At 50.7% G+C, this 22,117-nt stretch overlaps 1 pseudogene; it reads left to right on the top strand.

The window, feature by feature from the left end:
* LOC149525486 (uncharacterized) overlaps positions 1-21,260 on the top strand; it is a 28,461-nt pseudogene extending 7,201 nt beyond the window's left edge.
* Positions 21,261-22,117: the final 857 nt, after the last annotated feature.

Below are 22,117 nucleotides of genomic sequence, written 5' to 3'. Positions count from 1 at the left end.
GCAAGAGGAAGACCAAGGACAGGGTTGGCCCACTGGTCAGTGAGGAGAGAGAAACAGTAACAGGAAACTTGGAAATGGCAGAGATGCTTAATGACTTCTTTGTTTTGGTCTTCACTGAGAAGTCTGAAGGAATGCCTGACATAGTGAATGCTAGTGGGAAGGGGGTAGGTTCAGGAGATAAAATAAAAAAAAAGAACAAGTTAAAAATCCCTTAGAAAAGTTAAAGGAGGTATCTGAGCCTCTAGCTATCCTCTTTGGAAAATCATGGGAAACAGGAGAGATTCCAGAAAACTGGAAAAGGGCAAATACAGTGCCAATCTATAAGAAGGGAAATAAGAACAACCCAGCAAACTACAGACCAGTTAGTTTAACTTCTGTGCCAGGGAAGATAATGGAGGAAGTAATTAAGTATTTCATCTGTAAACACTTGGAAGGTGGCAAGGTGATAGGGAACAGACAGCATGGATTTGTAAGGAATAAATCATGTCAAAACAATCTGATAGCTTTCTTTGATAGGATAACGAGTCTTGTGGATAAGGGAGAAGCAGTGGATGTGGTATACCTAGACTTTAGTAAGGCATTTGATACGATCTCACATGATATTCGTATCACTAACTAAGCAAATACAACTTAGATGACGCTACTATAAGGTGGGTGCATAACAGTTTGGATAACCATACTCAGAGAGTAGTTATTAATGGTTCACAATCCTGCTGGAAAGGCATAACAAGTGGGGTTCCGCAGGGGTCTCTTTTGGGACCGGCTCTGTTCAATAGCTTCTTCAACTATTTAGATATTGGTATAGAAAGTACACTTATTAAGTTTGCACCTAAATATGAGTCAACAGTGTGATGCTGTTGCAAAGAAAGCAAACATGATTCTGGGATGCATTAACAGGTGTGTTGTGAGCAAGACACGAGAAGTCGTTCTTCCGATCTACTCTGCACTGGTTAGGCCTCAGTTGGAGTATTGGTCCAGTTTTGGGCACCACATTTCAAGAAAGATGTGAAGAAATTGGAGAGGGTCCAGAGAAGAGCAACAAGAATGATGAAAGGTCTAGAAAACATGACCTATGAAGGAAGGCTGAAAGAATTGGGTTTGTTTACTTTAGAAAAGAGAAGATTGAGGGGGACATGATAGCAGTTTTCAGGTATCTAAAAAGGTGTCATAAGGAGGAGGGAGAAAACTTGTTCTTCCTGGCCTCTGAGGATAGAACAAGAAGCAAGGGGCTTAAACTGCAGCAAGGGAGGTTTAGGTTGGACATTAGGAAAAAGATCCTAACTGTGGATCTTTCCAGTGGAAACACTGGAATAAATTGCTCAGGGAGGTTGTGGAATCCCCATCTCTGGAGATAATTAAGAGCAGGTTAGATAAATGTCTATCAGGGATGGTCTAGACCAGTGGTCTCCAAACTTTTTACACCCAAGATCTCTTTTTAAATCTCAGAACAGGCGAAGATCTCCTGCCCCGCCCCTTCCTTGAAGCCCCGCCTACATTACACGAGGAAATCTAATGTAAATGTACTGTGCAGGTGCTCAGTTCAGAGAGGGCTCAAGAGCTACTCTTGGAGCTCCTGAGATCTACCAGTAGATCGCGATCTACTGGTTGGTGACCACGGGTCTAGACAGTATTTGGTCCTGCCATGAGGGTAGGGGACTGGACTTGATGACCTCTCGAGGTCCCTTCCAGTCCTAATATTCTAAGACAACCCATCCCATGTTGGCTATTAGCCAGGGGGTAGGAGTGGTGTCCTTGGCCTCTGTTTGTCAGAGGCTGGAGAGAGATGGCAGGAGACAAATCGCTTGATCATTGTCTTCGGTCCACCCTCTCTGGGGCACCTGGTGCTGGCCACTGTCAGTAGACAGGATACTGGGCTAGATGGACCTTTGGTCTGATCCAGTACGGCCGTTCTTATGTTCTTATGTTCTTATCCTTTTAACAGAATGAATATAATTCACAGGGGACCAACTGGCTAAGTAGCAGTTCTGCAGAAAAGGACCTGGGGGTTACAGTGGATGAGAAGCTGGAGATGAGTCAACAGGGCGCCCTTGTAGCCAAGAAGGCGAATGACATATTAGTTTGCATTAAGAGGAGCATTGACAGTCGATCCAGAGATGTCATTATTACTCTTTACTTGGCTCTGGTGAGGCCACATGTGGAGTATTGTGTCCAGTTCTGGGCCCCCAATTACAGAAAAGATGTGGATGCATTGGAGAGGGTTCATCATTGGAGAGGGTTCAGTGAAGGGCAGCCAAATTAATTAGGGGGCTGGAGCACATGACCTATGAGGAGAGTCTGAGGGATTTGGGTCTGTTTAGTCTGCAGAAGCGAAGAGTGAGGGGGGATTTGAGAGCAGCCTGCAACTTCCTGAAGGGGGGTTCCAAAGAGGATGGGGAGAGGCTTCTTTCAGTGGTGGCAGAGGGCAAAACGAGGAGCAATGGTCTCAAGTTGCAATGGGGGAGGTTGTGACGGACCGGGTCGGGGCTGGGCACATTTGAGGGTGTCCACTCAGGAGAAATTGCTCAAAACCAGGGCAGCTTACAGCCCTAGACTGAAAACCTTATCCAAACAGGTCACACACCAGTTACACCAAGTGCTTCAGCTGCAAATCCAGCCAGCAGGAAGCCTCATGAGCCAAACCCCTCAGGCACCCTAGCTCTCCCTATGCCACAATCAGCCCCAGGCCTTACACACAGGTGAGAGGTTATAAAACCCAGTCTCACCTACCCTGAACGGGTTCTTCCAGTGCCAAGAAACCAGCCACAGATTCCCGGTCAATTTACACTTTAGATCATCCCCACAAGATCACGCTGGGCCAATCCTTTAGAATCTAAAATCTAAAGATTTGTTAATAAAAGAAAGAATAGATTGAGAGTCAAGTTAAGGAAATAGCATTACATGCACCAATCACTAATTTCCTGATGCAGGCTCTCAGCAGAGATTCTACAAACTGCTAGCTTAAAAGTCTCTGGAGTACATCCTATGTCCGCATGGGCCAACAATCCTTCCCCAAGGCTGCATCTGGGATCAGTAGCAAGATTGGGGAGAAGATGGAGTTTATCTAATGGCACCTTGTATCCATTCCTGGTACCTTCCAAGCTGGAGCAGGTCACATCGCCAAGTGACCCATCCCTATGTCCCATATCACAGACTCATCCCTGTCACAGGTTCTCAAATTCCAATGTCCTTGAGAGCCATTGTCCCTGAAACAGTGCTAATTGGCATAGTCATTCACTGGACATTCCTGGCTCATTGCTCTGCCTCAGATAGAGAACCTTCACAGCATAAGGGGAGATTCCAGAAGACTGGAAAAGGGCAAATATTGTGCCCATCTATAAAAAGGGGAATAAGAACAACCCAGGAAACTATAGACCGGTCAGTTTAACGTCTGTCCCAGGGAAGATAATGGAGCAGGTAATTAAGGAAATCATATGCAAACACTTGGAAGGTAATAAAGTGATAGGGAATAGCCAGCATGGGTTTGTGAAGAACAAGTCATGCCAAACTAATCTGATAGCTTTCTTTGATAAGATAACGAGCCTTGTGGATAAGGGAGAAGCGGTGGATGTCATATACCTAGACTTTAGTAAGGCATTTGATACGGTCTCGCATGATATTCTTATTGATAAACTAGGCAAATATAACTTAGATAGGGCCACGATAAGGTGGGTGCATAATTGGCTGGATAACCGTAGTCAGAGAGTGGTTGTTAACGGTTCTAAATCCTGCTGGAAAGGGATAACAAGTGGAGTTCCTCAAGGGTCTGTTTTGGGACCCATACTGTTCAATATCTTCATCAATGATGTAGATATTGGGATAGAGAGTACGCTTATTAAGTTTGCAGATGATACCAAACTGGGTGGGGTTGCGACTTCTTTGGAGGATAGGGACATAATTCAGAATGACCTTAGCAAGTTAGAGAAATGGTCGGAGGTAAACAGGATGAGGTTTAATAGAGAGAAATGCAAAGTGCTCCACTTAGGAAGGAACAATCAGTTCCATACATACAAGATGGGAAGCGACTGTCTAGGAAGGAGCATGGCAGAAAGGGATCTAGGGGTCATAGTGGACCACAAGTTGAATATGAGTCAACAGTGTGATGCTGTTGCAAAAAAAGCAAATATGATTCTAGGTTGTATTAACAGGTGTGTTGTAAGCAAAACTCGTGAAGTCATTCTGCCGCTCTACTCTGCACTAGTTAGGCCTCAGCTGGAGTACTGTGTCCAGTTCTGGGCGCCACATTTCAAGAAAGATGTGGAGAAATTGGAAAGGGTACAGAGAAGAGCGACAAGAATGATTAAAGGTTTAGAGAACATGACCTATGAAGCCAGGCTTCATGAACTGGGCTTGTTTAGTTTGGAAAAAAGAAGATTAAGGGGGGACATGATAGCGGTTTTCAAATATCTAAAAGGGTGTCACAAGGAGGAAGGAGAAAATTTGTTCCTCTTGGTTTCTGAGGACAGGACAAGGAGTAATGGGCTTAAAGTGCAGCAGGGGAGGTTTAGATTGGACATTAGGAAAAAATTCCTAACTGTCAGGGTGGTCAAATATTGGAATAAATTGCCAAGGGAGGTGGTGGAATCTCCCTCTCTGGAGATATTTAAGAACAGGTTAGATAGACATCTGTCAGGGATGGTGTAGACGGAGCTTGATCCTGCCTTGAGGGCAGGGGGCTGGACTCGATGACCTCTCGAGGTCCCTTCCAGTCCTATGATTCTATGATTCTATGATAAGCACAGAGTACATATTTATAACTCCACATACAGACATCACACCAGTACATAGAATCAGTAGAACATGAGCTTTCATTTGACACCTCACATGGCCCCTTTTGTATAGACTTTGGGGCAAATTCCCCCGCCCCCCGCCACCGTGGGTGAAGCAGTGACCTGGCTGTTCCCTTTAAAATCCAGTAATGTGACAGAGGTCTAGGTTGGATATGGGGGAAAACTGTTTCCCCAGGAGGCTGAGGAAGCACTGGGATGGGTTCCCTAGGGAGGAGGTGGAGTTCCCATCCCTTGAGGTTGTTATGTTAAGTCCCAGCTTGACCAAGCCCTGGCTGGGATGATTTAGTTGGGATTGGTCCTCCCTTGGGGCTGGACTCAATGACTCCTGAGGTCTCTTCCAGTCCTAGGGGTCCATGGTTCTACGGTTATGAAGCAGGAATACAGTTGCATGAATATAACAAAGGCAAACTAGCCCACCAGGCTATCGTTCCCCTCCCTTGATAGGGCGTGTGATGAGGTGCAGTCACAGAAGACCCCACAAGCAGTAGGATATAAGTGGTACTAAGTGAGACCTGGCAGAGCAAAGTATAGTAAAACCTGTGAAATCTGGAACTTCAGGATCCAGAAAATTGTAGAAACTGACACATTTCTGTCAATGGGAAAAGGAAAAAAAAGAAAAAGAAAGAAACGGGCCTTTTAAGCCAGCATCCCCTGGTAGGCCGGCTCCCCCCGTGGATCCTGCCGTCACCCCAGCCTCCCTGTGGCTTCCACCCTCTGCACCGGAAGGCTGGCTCCCACTGTGGCTTCCACCGGCTCCCACCATGGTTCCCTCCAGCAACCCAGCCTCACCCACCCCCACGGCTTTTGCCTCCCCTGCAGGCTGGCTTCCCCCCCATGGCTCCAACCGACACTCCAGTCCCCTCGTGGCTTCTGCTTCCCATGCATCTCTGCCTCCTGCTCCCTCCCCAGGTTGTGTCCTGCCCCCCTGGCTCATGGCCCCCCCAGCAGGCCACATCCTGGCCCACACACCACTCCCTCCCACCTCAATTAATCAGAAGTTTTTAGTTAAAAGCACACCCTAATCCCCGGGCTTGCCGTATAACACAGGTTTTACTGTGGGTGTGGGAGAAAAATCAAATAACTCCAATTGTGTCTAAAGGGGGGACTGTGCAGAAATCAAAACTCTCTGAAAGAAAACTGCTGGAAGGGTTAAAAGTTTTCCAGATCTCTCTCCCTGTATCAGAGTGAAATCAAATTAACTCTAATCAAGACCCTTACAATGCCTCCTATCTCAACTTCATGGAGACTCCTAGTCTGTCACAATCCGTCATATAAACTCTTATCTTTGTCACAGTTTGCCTTGTAGACTCCTCCACTCAAGTTCTCATGTGGCTTTGTACTATAAAAACTTACTTCTAGCCCTCCTGGGGTGAACAGAAACATCTCAGAGTACTTCTGCTGAGACTTGATATGTTAAAGAAAACAATCACCAACTGAACTGTCTGAACATACTGTATAAAGAATCCTTGAACCTGTCTCTCTGGGCTGTTTTTCACTCTTGGTGTGACAGCCTTCATGCATGCATCATAAAGTTTTTCCTTCTAGATTTCTCTCCTGCCTCACTGATTTGATTTGACCTCTGGCCTCGGACCCATCTGGGGGCTCTGTACCCCAGGGGAAGGAGATTTCCCCCTCAGGGTTACAAATAAAAAGCCAACCAAACAAAAAACCAAAACTCTTGGCTAATTCTACACTGAACCCTCAGTACAAACTCTTCAAACTCACCCTAAAACCTCTTTTCCAGCTGCCCCTCCAAACCTGGGCTCTCCCTACCCTGGGGTCTTTGGCTTCTTCCTTCAGGTGTGGCCCAGCCCAACGAAAATATCTCCTCCCTTCCTAATCTTTTTAAAGATTCCTTATAGCCTGGAGACACCTGGCCACTTCCTACCAATCACTGCTAATCCTTAAGGACAAAAGGCCATTTAATTGTGACTGCTCAGACACTGAGGCCTCCCTTGATGACTTTAGTTTACACATTTACCAGTCATAAATTATTCCCCACTCCATAGGTCTACTTTGACAACCAGAACATTACACACAGCAAAATAAGATGAACAGATCCAGCGGATCACAACATGAAGATTGATGGGTTACATGAAATAATTTGTTCAAAGCACTTGTGAGTTTTGTATGTCCGTGTCTATGGAGGAGGGGCGTCCATCGCAGGGTGATAATGAATCTATCCCATAAGAAAAGATTTTACCCAGAGCACAATCGATAACAGGAAAATGGGAATTGCCACAGGTTTAATTAGTATGTGTGCATTAAGGGAGTTGGCAAATTTAACCCTGTGACTTTGCTCTCCAATTGACCATAAAAAATAATCATAGAATCATAGAACATTAGGACTGGAAGGGACCTAGAGAGGTCATCACTCTAGTCCCCTGCCCTCATGGCAGAACCCAATACTGTCTAGACCATTCCTGATATACATTTATCTAACCTACATGTAAATATCTCCAGAGATGCAAGGGTATGTCCACACTACTGCTATTTTGAATTAACTTATTTCGAATTAGTTAATTTGAAATAAGCTAATTTGAAATCACACATCTAGACCCCAAAACTAATTTGAATTAGTGTTTTGTTAATTCGAACTAGTGCGTCCACACTGATTGGACGCTGGGTCACATTTAAGGGCAGCTGAAACCGGTTCCGGCAGGGCAACAGGTCAGTAGTTGCTTTGTGTGGCTGCTGTCTGAGGCTATCTGAGACTCGTGCTTAAAGGGACCCCCCTGGACAGCCAGTTCTCAGCCTTTCCGCTTGCCTGCCTACCTTGTCGAGGGACAGCAAAGCGTTTTCCTCTCTGACTGCTTGTTTCGGTCGTTCTCATTGGGGACACCACTGCAGTTGGCACCATGGAGCAAGAGATGCCCCTCGGCATTCTGTTCCAGTTTTTGGACATGCTGCTGCAAGCCTGCCAGCAATGGCTGGAGGCTGCCTGGCACCATCTGGTGCACGTCAGCCCCCTGCCCCTCCCCCTGGTGTCCCTGGAGACCGTGGAGGAGCCGCAGCAGCACCTGGACTCCAGCGTGCCCCGCCGCATCTGGCGTCTGGACACCAACAGGGACTGGTGGGACCGCATTGTCCTGGAGTGCTGGGGACACAGACAGTGGACCCAGAACTTCAGGATGAAGAAGGACACCTTTCTCGAGCTCTGAGAGTGGCTCACCCCAGCTCCACGGTGATGGGATACCCGCATGAGGCCCGCCATTCCCCTAAACAAGTGGGTGGCCATGGCCCGGTGGATGCTTTCCATGCCGGACAGCTACCGATCTGTCGGGAACCAGTTCGGCATGGGGAAATCCACCATCGGAGCAGTGCTCATGGAGGTACGGCACTCACCCGCCACTGGGCCAGAGGCGAAGGGGGGCTCCAAGGAGGGAATGAGATGCCCCAGGGAAAACGGGGGGGAGGAGGCGAAAGTGCTCTGCATGAGCGAAGCGGACAGGGGACTGCAGACAGGGGAGTTGAAGAGGGAGAGAAAAGCGACCCCATCGCCGAAGAGGCTACCTGGTGAGAGTACAAGCTGTGGTGTGAGTGTGTGCCTGTGCCTGACTGTTTGAATTTTACAGTTTGAAGTGTGAATTGAGAGTCTGATTCCAGGTGAGTGCTAGCAGTTTCAGTTTCAGCTTCTGTGGCAGTTGGGACTGAGAGCCTGCCATTGTTCCCTTGATTGCCTCTGATTAGCCTCAGGCTCAGCCTTCCCCTGTGTGACTCAGAAGGGGGCAGGCCTGACCTAGGCAAGCAGGCTTTAAAAAGCCAGAGCAGTGCGACCAGGGGAGCGAAGCGGACAGGAGACTGCAGACAGGGGAGTTGAAGAGGGGACTGCAGACAGGGGAGTTGAAGAGGGGACTGCAGACAGGGGAGTTGAAGAGGGAGTTGAGCAGAGGGAGTGACTGATGGTGATGAAGACCCGAAGCGCTTGTGCCAGTACTTCTCCTGTCTCCTCCACCTGTGCCTGTATCCAGACAGAGAACCTGAGCATGGATGCCTCTACCCAGGTCCTGGTGTGGTCTTGCTGTATTTGTGGCTTGCAATTCCCACTGAGTGATCTCCAGGCTGGGGGAGACAACCATTGTGAAAGGTGCCTGCTGGTGGAATCTCTCAGGCAGCAGGTGGGAGAGCTACAGGAGGAGGTGGCCAGGCTGAGGAGCATTCAAAGCCATGAGGAATTCCTGGACAGTATTCCTGTGGAGTCCACGGAGGTCACTGTCCTAGGATGTGGGACTGTTGACCAGCCACTTATGGAGGAGGCAGTGGTGCAGGGTGAGAACTGGCAGCTGGTTACTTCCGGCAGCAGGCAGTGTTCCACCCCTGCTCCTAACCCTCCCACTGTGTTGTTACATAACCGTTACACTTTACTTTCAGCAGGAGACAAGGAGTCACCCCCCACAGTGGAGGAGACCAGGCCTTGCACCACCAAGGTTGAGCAGTCTCCTGCCACCACTGCGAGGGGGAAACGTAGGGTAGTGGTGGTTGGAGACTCTCTTCTGAGAGGAACGGAGGCACCCATCTGTCGCCCTGACAGCTCATCTCGAGAGGTATGCTGTCTGCCAGGGGCCCGTATCCGAGATGTTACGGAGGCATTGTCGAGGATTATCCGGCCCTCTGACTACTACCCCGTGCTACTCATCCACGTGGGCACAAATGATACTGCCAGGTGTGACACTAAGCGGATCAAGTGTGACTACAGGGCTTTGGGAGTACGGGTGAAGGAGTTTGGAGCACAGGTGGTATTCTCTTCTATCCTTCCTGTCAAAGGTAGGGTCCCGGGCAGAGAGAGGTGCATCCTGGAGGTGAATGCCTGGCTGCGACGATGGTGTCACCAGGAGGGATTCGGCTTCCTTTATCATGGGGTGCTCTTCCAGGAGGGACTGCTTGGCGGAGATGGAGTTCACCTTTCCAGGAGCGGGAAGGCCTTGTTTGGACACAGACTGGCTAACCTTGTGAGGAGGGCTTTAAACTAGGTTTGTCGGGGGCAGGTGAGCAAAGCCCACAGGTAAGTGCTGCATGTGTGGGACTGGGAGATGGGTTGGTAATGGGGGGGACTACAGCCTATAATGGCAAGGAGAAAGGAGGGTCAGGGCACAACAGGGAGGCAAGATCAAATCAGTATCTTAGATGCCTATATACAAATGCGAGAAGTATGGGTAATAAGCAGGAAGAACTGGAATTGCTAACCAATAAATACAACTATGATATCATTGGTATTACAGAAACCTGGTGGGATGGGACGCATGATTGCAATGTTGGTATGGAAGGGTACGGCTTGCTCAGGAAGGACAGACAGGGAAAAAAGGGAGGAGGGGTTGCCTTGTATATTAAAAATGTACACACTTGGACTGAAGTGGAGATGAATGTAGGAGATAGCTGTGTAGAGAGTCTCTGGGTTAAGCTAAAAGGGGTAAAAAACGAGGGTGATATCATGCTAGGAGTCTACTACAGGCCACCTAGCCAGGTGGAAGAGGTGGATGAGGCCTTTTTTAAACAATTAACAAAACTATCCAAAGCCCAAGATTTGGTGGTGATGGGGGACTTCAACTATCCAGACATATGCTGGGAACTAACACAGCGAGGCACAGGCTATCCAATAAGTTTCTGGACTGCACTGGAGACAACTTTCTGTTTCAGAAGGTTGAAAAAGCTAACAGAGGAGAAGCTGTTCTGGATTTGGTTTTAACAAATAGGGAGGAACTAGTTGAGAACTCGAAAGTGGAAGACAGTATAGGGGACAGTGATCATGAAATAATAGAGTTCATGATCTTAAGGAAAGGTAGAAGGGAGACCAGCACAATTGAGGTAATGGATTTCAGGAAGGCAGATTTTGATAAGCTCAGAGAACTTGTAGGTAAGGTCCCATGGGAAGCAAGACTGAAGGGAAAAACAACTGAGGAGAGTTGGAAGTATTTCAAAGGGACGTTGTTAAGGGCCCAAAAGCAAACAATTCTGCTGTGTAGGAAAGATAGAAAATATGGCAAAAGACCAGCTTGGCTTAACAAGGAGATCTTGCATGATCTCAAAATAAAAAAGGAGTCATATAAAAAATGGAAAGTAGGACAAATAACAAAGGATGAATATAGGCAAGCAACACGGGAATGCAGAGGCAAGATTAGAAAGGCAAAGGCACAAAATGAGATCAAATTAGCTACAGGCATAAAGGGAAACAAGAAGACCTTTTATAAATACATTAAAAGCAAGAGGAAGACCAAGGACAGGGTAGGCCCACTGCTTAGTGAGGAGGGAGAAGCAGTAACAGGAAACTTGGAAATGGCGGAGATGCTCAATGACTTCTTTGTTTCGGTCTTCACCGAGAAGTCTGGAGGTGTGCCTAACGTAGTGAATACAAGCAGAGAGAGGGTAAGTTTAGAAGATCGGATACACAAAGAACAAGTTAAAAATCACTTAGGAAAGTTAGATGTCAGCAAGTCACCAGGTCCTGATGAAATGCATCCCAGGATACTCAAGGAGCTGATAGAGGAGGTATCTGAGTCTTTAGCTATGATCTTTGAAAAATCATGGCAGACAGGGGAGATTCCAGAGGACTGGAAAAGGGCAAATATTGTGCCCATCTATAAAAAGGGGAATAAGAACAACCCAGGAAACTATAGACCGGTCAGTTTAACGTCTGTCCCAGAGAAGATAATGGAGCAGGAAATTAAGGAAATAATATGCAAACACTTGGAAGGTAATAAAGTGATAGGGAATAGCCAGCATGGGTTTGTGAAGAACAAGTCATGCCAAACTAATCTGATAGCTTTCTTTGATAAGATAACGAGCCTTGTGGATAAGGGAGAAGCGGTGGATGCCATATACCTAGACTTTAGTAAGGCATTTGATACGGTCTCGCATGATATTCTTATTGATAAACTAGGCAAATATAACTTAGATAGGGCCACGATAAGGTGGGTGCATAATTGGCTGGATAACCGTAGTCAGAGAGTTTTTGTTAACGGTTCTAAATCCTGCTGGAAAGGGATAACAAGTGGAGTTCCTCAAGGGTCTGTTTTGGGACCCGTACTGTTCAATATCTTCATCAATGATGTAGATATTGGGATAGAGAGTACGCTTATTAAGTTTGCAGATGATACCAAACTGGGTGGGATTGCGACTTCTTTGGAGGATAGGGACATAATTCAAAATGACCTTAGCAAGTTAGAGAAATGGTCAGAGGTAAACAGGATGAGGTTTAATAAAGAGAAATGCAAAGTGCTCCACTTAGGAAGGAACAATCAGTTCCATACATACAAGATGGGAAGCGACTGTCTAGGAAGGAGCATGGTGGAAAGGGATCTAGGGGTCATAGTGGACCACAAGTTGAATATGAGTCAACAGTGTGATGCTGTTGCAAAAAAAGCAAACATGATTCTGGGCTGCATTAACAAGAGTGTTCTGAGCAAGACACGAGAAGTCATTCTGCCGCTCTATTCTGCACTAGTTAGGCCTCAGCTGGAGTACTGTGTCCAGTTCTGGGCACCACATTTCAAGAAAGATGTGGAGAAATTGGAAAGGGTACAGAGAAGAGCGACAAGAATGATTAAAGGTTTAGAGAACATGACCTATGAAGCCAGGCTTCATGAACTGGGCTTGTTTAGTTTGGAAAAAAGAAGATTAAGGGGGGACATGATAGCGGTTTTCAAATATCTAAAAGGGTGTCACAAGGAGGAAGGAGAAAATTTGTTCCTCTTGGTTTCTGAGGACAGGACAAGGAGTAATGGGCTGAAAGTGCAGCAGGGGAGGTTTAGATTGGACATTAGGAAAAAATTCCTAACTGTCAGGGTGGTCAAACATTGGAATAAATTGCCAAGGGAGGTGGTGGAATCTCCCTCTCTGGAGATATTTAAGAACAGGTTAGACAGACATCTGTCAGGGATGGTGTAGATGGAGCTTGGTCCTGCCTTGAGGGCGAGGGGCTGGACTCGATGACCTCTCGAGGTCCCTTCCAGTCCTATGATTCTATGATTCTATGAATCCTGTGTACAGACGTGGTCTCCTCACCTCAAAACATATATTTTGGCCTTGGAAAGGGTTCAAAGAAGGCCTACTAAAATGATTAGGGGTTTGGAACGGGTCCCATATGAGGAGAGGTTAAAGCGACTGGGACTTTTCAGTTTAGAAAAGAGGAGGCTGAGGGGGGATATGATAGAGGTCTATAAAATCATGAGTGGTGTGGAGAGGGTAAATAAAGAAAAGTTCTTTATTAATTCCCATAATATAAGATCTAGAGGACACTGAATTAAATTAATGGGTAGCACATTTAAAAGTAATAAGTGAAAGTTCTTCTTCACACAGCGTGTAGTCAACCTGTGGAACTCCTTGCCAGAGGAGGCTGTGAAGGCTAGGACTATAATAGAGTTTAAAGAGAAGCTAGATAATTTCCTGGAGGTTAGGTCCATAAAAAGATATTATCCAGGGGATAAAATGGTGTCCCTGGCCTCTGTTTGTCAGAGGCTGGAGAGGGATGGCAGGAGACAAATCGTTTGATCATTGTCTTTGGTCCACCCCTTCTGGGGCACCTTGTGCTGGCCACCGTCGGCAGACAGGCTACTGGACTAGATGGACTAGATGGACCTTTGGTCTGACCCAATATGGCCATTCTTATGTTCTTATGCCCCCATATAACCAGAATGTTTAGGTTACCGTCACGTGTAATCTCCGGGCGTGCCGGATAACACAGGTTTTACTGTTCTTGAATTTCACCTCCAGATGATAATCTCATTTCCTTTCCTACTGCCTCCCACTTACAAGTTTTGTGGGGGTGGGGTTAGTGGTAAGCAAGAATTTGCTTTTCCTTCTACTCTAGCACTCAATGTAGTCAGATGAGATTTTAACTTTTTAAAAAGGTTTAGTTTTAACTTTAATATTATTCTGGTAAAAGCAATTCATTTTTCCACTTCCTCTTTTCTTCAGAATGCTCAGATGCAATTCATTTAATTATTTAGTTTACCACGATCCATTAACTGCCAGTTAACTATTCAGTGACCTTTTATCCTGTTGACTTAGAAATTAAAAGCACATTGTCTATGAGTCTGACGGACCAAAGAATTTGGATTAGGGTCTATAAATCGAGGCAGGGGCTGAGTCATTGGCATCTTTTTGTAAGTAACTTTCTTTTTGAAAAGTTTGTTTGACTATGTTTAGGCAACTTAATTTCCTGGATTGTTAACACACCCTCCTTTTGATGGTAGAGTGGCTTTCACAGCAGCAGTTGGGTGTTTTTCATTTCTTCTCTTTACCCAGTAAGCCTTAGCTGCTTGTGATACTTGTAAGTACCAAAAAATGGGACTTACAGATATCACAGATATACCGTAGCTGTAAAAATACAACACTATGCCTTCCAAATTCTCTGTAAGAAACCATGATGCTCAGCTCATGCAATATTTTGTTATGTCCTTGTGACACCCTGGACATCTCCCCCCCCCCCCCCCCCCCCCGGGCGTCACTCCTCTCCAGTAAGTGAATACTCCCTACGTTTTTCCTCGGACGAGTTTGTCTTTGGTTTCTGGCTCCCTAGCAAGGCGGGAGGGAAAAGGGGGCCCGGGCCCGCCCCCTCTCATGGACCCCAGCCCAGGGCCCTAAGGGTTCGGATCTAACCTGACCCGACCCGGCTGATGGGGTGTATACCCTTAACACGTCAGCCCACCAGTCAATCCAGACTCTGCCCTGGGCTGCTTCCTTCCCCGCCCACGCCAGTGTACCTTTATACCTGGCATCTCCGGGCGGCTAGCTTACCGCCAATGTACGGTCCGCACCCAGTGCCTGGTCCAGGGAAGTCGGGTTTTGGGTCCGCCGATCGCTTACCCTCCCGCAGGTCTCTGCAGAGGCGATTACCTTCGCCTCCCCACTTATCCCACCCCGGGGCCATTTTAAATCCAGCGCCGGGGCTGTGACCCCGGTGGCTCCCGGCGGCTCCGCCCCTCGTGTCCGGCCAGCCCTGCGTTGCCGTGGTGATGCGTCCTGCACCCCAGCTGCCTCCAGCCGGCGCCGACCGATGCGTCGTTGGTCGGAGTGGGCTGTGCGGCCTCTGAGCAGCCTGGGCAAAGCCCACTGACACCCGGCAACCCGCTGTATAGCGCGGCCGGGGGTTGCACCCCCGTGCTGAGAGGGTCTGTCCCGTCACAGTCCTGTTCTGCTGTTTGTCTGGAAATGGATGACAGGGAGGGATCACTTGGTGGTTCCCTGTTTGGTTCACTCCCTCTGGGACACCTGGCATTGGCAGCTGTGGTCAGACAGGACACTGGGTGAGATGGGCGTCTGGGCTGACCCAGAATGGCAGCTCCCATGTACTGATGTTCACTTTTTCTCCAAAGTTTCTGCATTTTCTCAGTTACAATTGCTTATAGTAACACAAATCTGTAGAACACAATAGTATTATCATTTAGTTGGGATTGGTCCTGCCTTGGGCAGGGGGCTGGACTTGATGACCTCCTGAGGTTCTACGGTTCTATGGTTGATTTAAGAGGTAACAAAGTTCAGTGATGGGGGGCATAGAATTAGATCTCTTGTGAGCAACTAAACTTTGCTTCTTGTGTTGCAGGTGGCTGTTGTCACCAGGATCACTTGCACTGATTCTGCTATGAATATGGGGCATTATGGGATGGCTTCTGAAAGCCAGCAATAGTGGATAGAAGCAATGTGGTGTTTACACTGGCAGTGCACCAATCTAACTCACCTCAGCCACCACATCAGAGGCTGAAATAACTACATATCCACCTATGTGATCTATGCCATCAAATGCTGGCCATGCCCCTCTGGCCAAACGGGTCAGCCTCCATGGGAAAGAATTAATGGAAACAAATCCAATATTCAAAAAGGCCATACACAGAAACCTGCGGGGAAACATATTAATCTGCTTGGACACTCAGTCATGGGTTTGAAAGTAGCCATCCTTCTACAAAGGAATTTCCAAAACCAACTACAGAGGGAGACTTTGGAACTGGCCTTCATATGCAAATTTGACCCTATCCCTCCTGACTAGAACAAAGACATGAAATGGATAGGCCATTATAAAATCTGCTTTCCTTCCATTCAACACCCAATTAACACCAAAAGCTAAGTATGGGCCCTCCCAGCCCACTCAATTAGCCTCATTAGCACTGGCACTACAATTGACAGGTCCCTTTTCCCCACTCTCCCTTCTTCTTCTGTTATAAATTATGAGGGACCTTCCCCTTTCCTCCCTTACTACTCATCTGAGGAAGTGGGCTGTTCCTACAAAAGCTCATGATTCTATATGCATATTTGTTAGTCTCTCTGGGTATGTCTACACTACAGCGCTAGTTCGAACTTACTTAGTTCGAATTAGTTAATTCGAACTAAGCTAATTCGAACTAACACGTCTAGAACTAAAAACTAGTTCGAATTAGCATTTTGCTAATTCAAACTAGCGCGTCCACACTGATTGGACGCAGGGGGGCATTTAAGGGCAGCTGAAACCGGTTCCAGCAGGGCATCAGGTCAGTAGTTGCTTTGTGTGGCTGCTGTCTGAGGCTACCTGAGGCTCAAGCTTAAAGGGACCCCCCTGGACAGCCGGTTCTCAGCTTTTCCTGCTTGCTTGCCAACCTCGCCGAGGGACAGCAAAGCGTCGGTCTCTGTGCCCGTCTGTGTCGGTGCTTCCCTTCGGGGGGGCCGCCGCAGGTGGCAACATGGAGCCACGACTCGCCCTGCACCTTCTGGTGCACGTTCTGTACTTGCTGCTGCAAGCCTGCCAGCAATGGCTCGAGGCTGCCTGGCACCACCTGGGGAACGTCAGCCCCCTGCCTCTCCGCCTGGCCACCCTGGGGGCCGTGAAGGAGCCGGTGGGACCGCATCATCCTGGAGCGCTGGGAGGACCGACAGTGGACCCAGAACTTCAGGATGAGGAGGGACACCTTCCTGGAGCTCTGTGAGTGGCTCGCCCCTGCCCTGCAAAGAAGGGACACTTGCATGAGACCCGCCATCCCCCTCCAGAAGCGGGTGGCCATCGCCCTCTGGAAGCTCTCCACGCCGGACAGCTACCGATCCGTCGGGAACCAGTTCGGCGTGGGGAGATCCACCGTCGGAGCGGCGCTCATGCAGGTATGGCACTCGTCGGCCACCGAGCCGGGGGGGAGGGGGCTGCGAGGAGGGGATGGGCCGCCCCAGGGACAAAGGGGGGTCGGGAGGAGGCGAAAGCGCCCCGCACCGGAGGGGTCGGGCTGTCCCGGCCGTACTACACGCCACCAGGGGGGTTGCTTCCGGGAGTGGGGCGCGGGGCACTGCCAGGACACGCACGCTCCCAGCCACCCGGGTGCCCCACTGATTGGCGCTTTGCTGTGTCTCTCTCTGCAGGTGGTCAAGGCCATCAACCGGGTGCTGCTCCGCAGGGTGGTCCGCCTCGCCGACCCGGACGCCGTCATCCGGGGATTCGGCGCCCTCGGCTTCCCCAACTGCGGGGGGGCCATCGACGGGATGCACATCCCCATCCGTGCCCCGGAAAACCAGGCGTCCCGGTACGTCAACAGAAAGGGGTACTTCTCCGTGATCCTGCAGGCCGTGTGTGACCACCGGGGACAGTTCACGGACATTAATGTGGGCTGGTCCGGCAAAGCACACGACGCACGGGTGTACCGCAACTCCTCCGTGTGCCAGCGGCTGCAGGACTGGACCTTCTTCCCCGACCGCCACATCAGGGTCGGGGACGTGGACATGCCCGTGTGCCTCGTGGGGGATGCCGCCTACCCACTGCAGCCCTGGCTCATGAAGCCCTACACGGGGCACCTCAATCCCTCCCGCCAGACCTTCAATGCCAGGCTGACCAGGGCCCGCATCGTGGTGGAGGGGGCCTTCAGGCGACTGAAAGCCTGCTTTCGATGCCTCCTCACCTGTCTGGACCTGGCCGAGCACAACATCCCTCCCGTGGTGGCGGCATGTTGTGTGCTCCACAATTTTTGTGAGCGGAAGGGGGAGGCTTTCCTGCCAGCCTGGATGGCTGAGGCTGACCGCATGGCTAGACACTACGGTCAGCCCCGCACCACCGCCATCCGGGAAGCCCAGCGGGGGGCCATCCGGATCCGGGAAGCCCTGCGGGAGAGCTTCCTGGTGGAGGAGGAGGAGGACTGACCTCTCCCTGCATGCCCCACTGGGGCCTTCTTCCACCCTACCCCCCTTCCCCTTTCCCCTCCCTATCTACTGTACAATAAAGACACCTGTTTTTGAAACAAAAACGTCTGTTTATTGAACATAACTGGGTGCGGGAAGGGAGGAATGAGGGTGAGAGAGGGGAAGGGGAAACCTGGGATGAGGGAGCTGGAAGGGAAGGGGAGAGAAGGGAGGAAGGGAAAGGAAAGCTCAGGGGTGGGAGTCCAGCTGCCTCTCCCGTCTTGCCACACTGTGGGTCCGGGGTCGTCGGTGGGGAATGGTTGTGGAGGGGGGGCAGGAGGGACAGGGGGTGTGGAGGAAGCAGGAGCGGAAGCAGGAGTGGGAGCAGGTGGAGCAGGGGGAGCAGGGGGAGCAAGAGGGGGAGCAAGAGGGGGAGCAAGAGGGGGATCAGGGGGAGGAGGAAATGGAAAGAGGTCCAGCAGGCTCTGGAAGTGGCCTCGCAGAGCACGGCCCTGCTCCTCCAGGGCCTCCAGACTCCTCCGGCGCAGCCTCAGGTCCTCCTGGACCCAGTGGTCCTGGAGACGGAGCTGTCGATCCAGGAACCGGAGGTGCCGCCTCCGGTAGTCCTCCTGGTTCCTGGCTGTCCTGCTTGCCCGGGCGCGGGCGGCTGCTGCAGGCGGGGTGGTGCGCCCTGCAGGCCCAGGTGCTGCGGCTGTGGTGCAAGAAGACCAGCAGTCAATTACCCCAGGGGCCCAGGTGTGTGAAACCCAGCTCCCCTCTGCAAGGCCAGGGCCCCTGCAGGATCCCCAGCTGCTGCTCCGTGGTGGGCAAGGCCCAGGCGCACGGTCACGGTGCTCCCTCTCGCCCCAGCCCCCCGTACACATAAGGGGAACACGATGGTACTCACAGGTGGATGCCTCCCCGGCCTCAGACGATGCAGGCGAGCGGGTCTGTGGCGTGCCTCGGGGGTCCCGGATCCTGGGCAAGCTGGCGGCAGGCTCCTGGCTCTCAGAGCCCTCTTCCTCCTCCTCCGTGTCCAGGAGCGGTCCCTCTGCCCCAGGGTCAATCACGTCCCGGGGGGCAGGGACGACATGAGCCCCCAGGAGGCGGTCCAGGGCATGGAAGTGGGGGCAGGCTTCCGGGTCGGCCCCTGGCAGGCAGGCCCGGGAGTAGGACTGCCGCAAGTCCTTTATTTTGCAGCGCACCTGCTCCCGGCTGTGCTGGTGGCCCCTAGCGGCCAGGCTGGCAGCCATGCGGCCGTAGACGGCCGCGTTCCGGTGGCTAGTGCGGAGATCATGGACATTGGAGTCTTCCCCCCAAACCTTGATGAGGTCCACGATCTCCGCACTTGACCAGGCGGGCGCCCGCCTTTTGCACCCCCGGGCAGGCTCCTGGGAGCCGCCAGGCTGGTCCTGGGGAGCAGTGGAGGGCTGGGAGCCCTCGGATGGCTGGCTCATCCTGTGGCAGGTGCAGTCTGTGCAGGCACGGGTGCTTGCAGCCTTGCAACTGGCACAAAGTGAGTAGCCAGCCCGTGGCCCTGTAAGGGCTCCGGGGCCGGGAGGGGGGCAATAGAGTTTCCCTGGTGTTGGCCAGAGTGGCCACCAGGGAAACCTGGGAAGCCTTAGCCTCCCACTAGTTCGAATTAAGGGTCTACACAGCCCTTAATTCGAACTAGCTAGTTCGAACTAGGCGTTAGTCCTCGTAAAATGAGGTTTACCTAGTTCGAACTAAGCGCTCCGTTAGTTCAAATTAAGTTCGAACTAACGGAGAGCTAGTGTAGCGCGTAAGAAAGTTAGTTCGAACTAACTTTGCAGTGTAGACATACCCTCTGGGTGTGTCTAGACTACAGGGTTTTGGGTTTGTTTGTTTTTTTTGAAAAACAGAAGCTTTTCTGAAAAAACTTCACCTACGTTCACTCTCCAATCACATTCTTTCCAAAGAAAATAAAAAGGATGCGGGGATTTTTCAAATATTGGTAAACCTCATTCTATGAGGAATAATGCCTTTTCTAAAAGAGCTCTTTTGGAAAAGGCGTGTGTGGTTGTGGAAAAGGCAGTTCTTTGGAAAAAAGAGGCCTCCAGGAAAAGGCACAGGTGTTCCGGCGGACACTGTGTCCACACTAATCACAGCTCTATAGCTCCTGTCTCCAGACAGGCCTTAAAACCCACCCCGGGCACCAAACACTGGGCACCATCCTGGCCAGGGGCTGAGATCCAGGCCCCGTGAGGGCTGTGGGGAGAGGAGTCGTCCCTCCAGGAACTCCAGTCACACCACAGAAATGCCAGAGTGAACACCAGCCTTGCACCCTTGACCAAGTGAGGAGCAAGGTGCAGGAGCTGTGACAAGGCCACACACAGGCCAAGGAGCGCAGCTCCCACTCCGGGGAAGGACCCCACTCCTGCCCCATTACAAAGAGCTCTACCAGATTCTGGGTGGTGGGCAAGACCTGTCCCCAGCTGCCCTGCTGGACTCAGGCCATGAGACACCCAGGTTGCCTGGCAGGAGCTCCTGCAGGAGGAGGATGAGGAGGAACAGCAGTTGCCGGACGAGAAGGACACCGGCAGTGTCATCACCCTCAGCCTGGAGCCAGTACCCCAGGCACTGGACATCTCCCAAGCATCATCTTATGCTGGGGAGGCAACATCAGGTGAGTGCTGTCGGGCTGGCACACACACAGGGCAGGGAAGGCAGGAGCACAGGAATGGGGCACAGTCCTTGCTGGACATGCTCGGCCCAGACATCATGCAGCTGGCCTTGGGTGTGCAAGCATGTGCAGCGGCAGTGTGCACCACGTGGTCCCAGGAGCCAGTCCTGGAGCACACACAGGCTGCTGCTCACAGCCTGGGGGGAGGCCCCACACACGTCTGACCCCTGGAGGGATGTCCTCCCCTCGCCAGGCACTGCCGGAAGCAGACTGGGCACAAGGGCACACACATGACCCCACGCAGACTGATGAGTGTCACATGTAGCACATGGCCATGCCTGCACACACGAGGCACCACCCACTCCCACAGACAGCGCTGCCTGGTGCAGGTGTGTGTTTCTGTGGGCCCCAGGGAGAGCCAGGCCGCTCCACGCCCCTCTCCCATCTGTGGGAGCTCATTCTAGCCTGACATTTCCCTGGCCTGCTTGTCCATGGTGGGGGAAGTGAAGTGGGCAGGATGGTCCACTGGGCACCTCACGTGTCCTTGATCTCAGGACATCACCATTCCCTGTTCCTAGGACATTTGCTCCCTGCTCACAGAGGAGGCCACGACCTCGGGGACAGTGTCTGCATGGATGACTGACCGCCTCTCCCTCGTGTCCTCCACAGTCAGACCAGCCATTGCTGAGAGGCAATCCACACCAGCCCAGGCAGCCGACCAAAGCCAGCATTGTCGCAAGCACTGGAGGTTTCACCACGACCTCATGTGACAGCACACCGCAGTCCAGCGAGATATGCAGCATACTCTGGCCCCAAAAGTCCACAATGATGCTGAGTGACACAATCACATGTGGGCCGGATGGTGTGGCAGGGACCCTCTGGGATGTAATGGAATACGAGGTTCCTGTCCCCGTTCCCTCTCTCCTTTGCAGGGGCTCCATGTGCCACTCCCAACCCTGAGCTCCCTTCCGGGTTCTCTGCCCCAGTTACTTTGATTATAAAGAACAAAAGACAAAGTTTATTTTGAAAGCAAAACGTATGTCTTCATTAATTGTACACATAGTGGGGGCAGGGAGGGGTTGTGGTGGGAAAAGTATTTGGGAGCAAGGCACAGGCACCCAGTGGGGAGGCCCTTGGGAGAGTTACTGGGCTTCTTCAGAGAATCTCTCCCTTAGGGCCTCTATCATGATCATGAGGGATGGCCAGCAGCCTGGGGACTAACGGGTTAACTATATCCCTATATCTAACCAGGTAGCATAAGAACAACATAACATAAGAACGACCGCACTGGGTCAGACCAAAGGTCCATCTATCCCAGTATCCTGTCTGCCGACAGTGGCCAGCACGAGGTGACCCAGAGAGGGTGGACTGAAGACAATGATCAAATGATTTGTCTCCTGCCATCCTTCTCCAGCCTCTGACAAACAGAGGCCAGGGACACCATTTCTATTCCCTGCCTAATAGCCTTTTATGGACCTAACCTCCATGAAATTAACTAGCTTCTCTTTAAACTTTACATCTGACGAAGTGGGTCTTTGCCCACGAAAGCTTATGCTCCTACACTTCAGTTAGTCTATAAGGTGCCATAATACCCCTCGCCGCTTTTGCAGATTCAGACTAACACGGC

This window comes from Pelodiscus sinensis, chromosome 2 (genome assembly GCF_052426305.1).
Source record: "Pelodiscus sinensis isolate ZL-2025 chromosome 2, ASM5242630v1, whole genome shotgun sequence".
Lineage (NCBI taxonomy): Eukaryota > Metazoa > Chordata > Testudines > Trionychidae > Pelodiscus > Pelodiscus sinensis.
The sequence above is the reverse complement of the archived record's forward strand: the minus strand, read 5'-3'. Positions and strand labels throughout refer to the sequence as shown.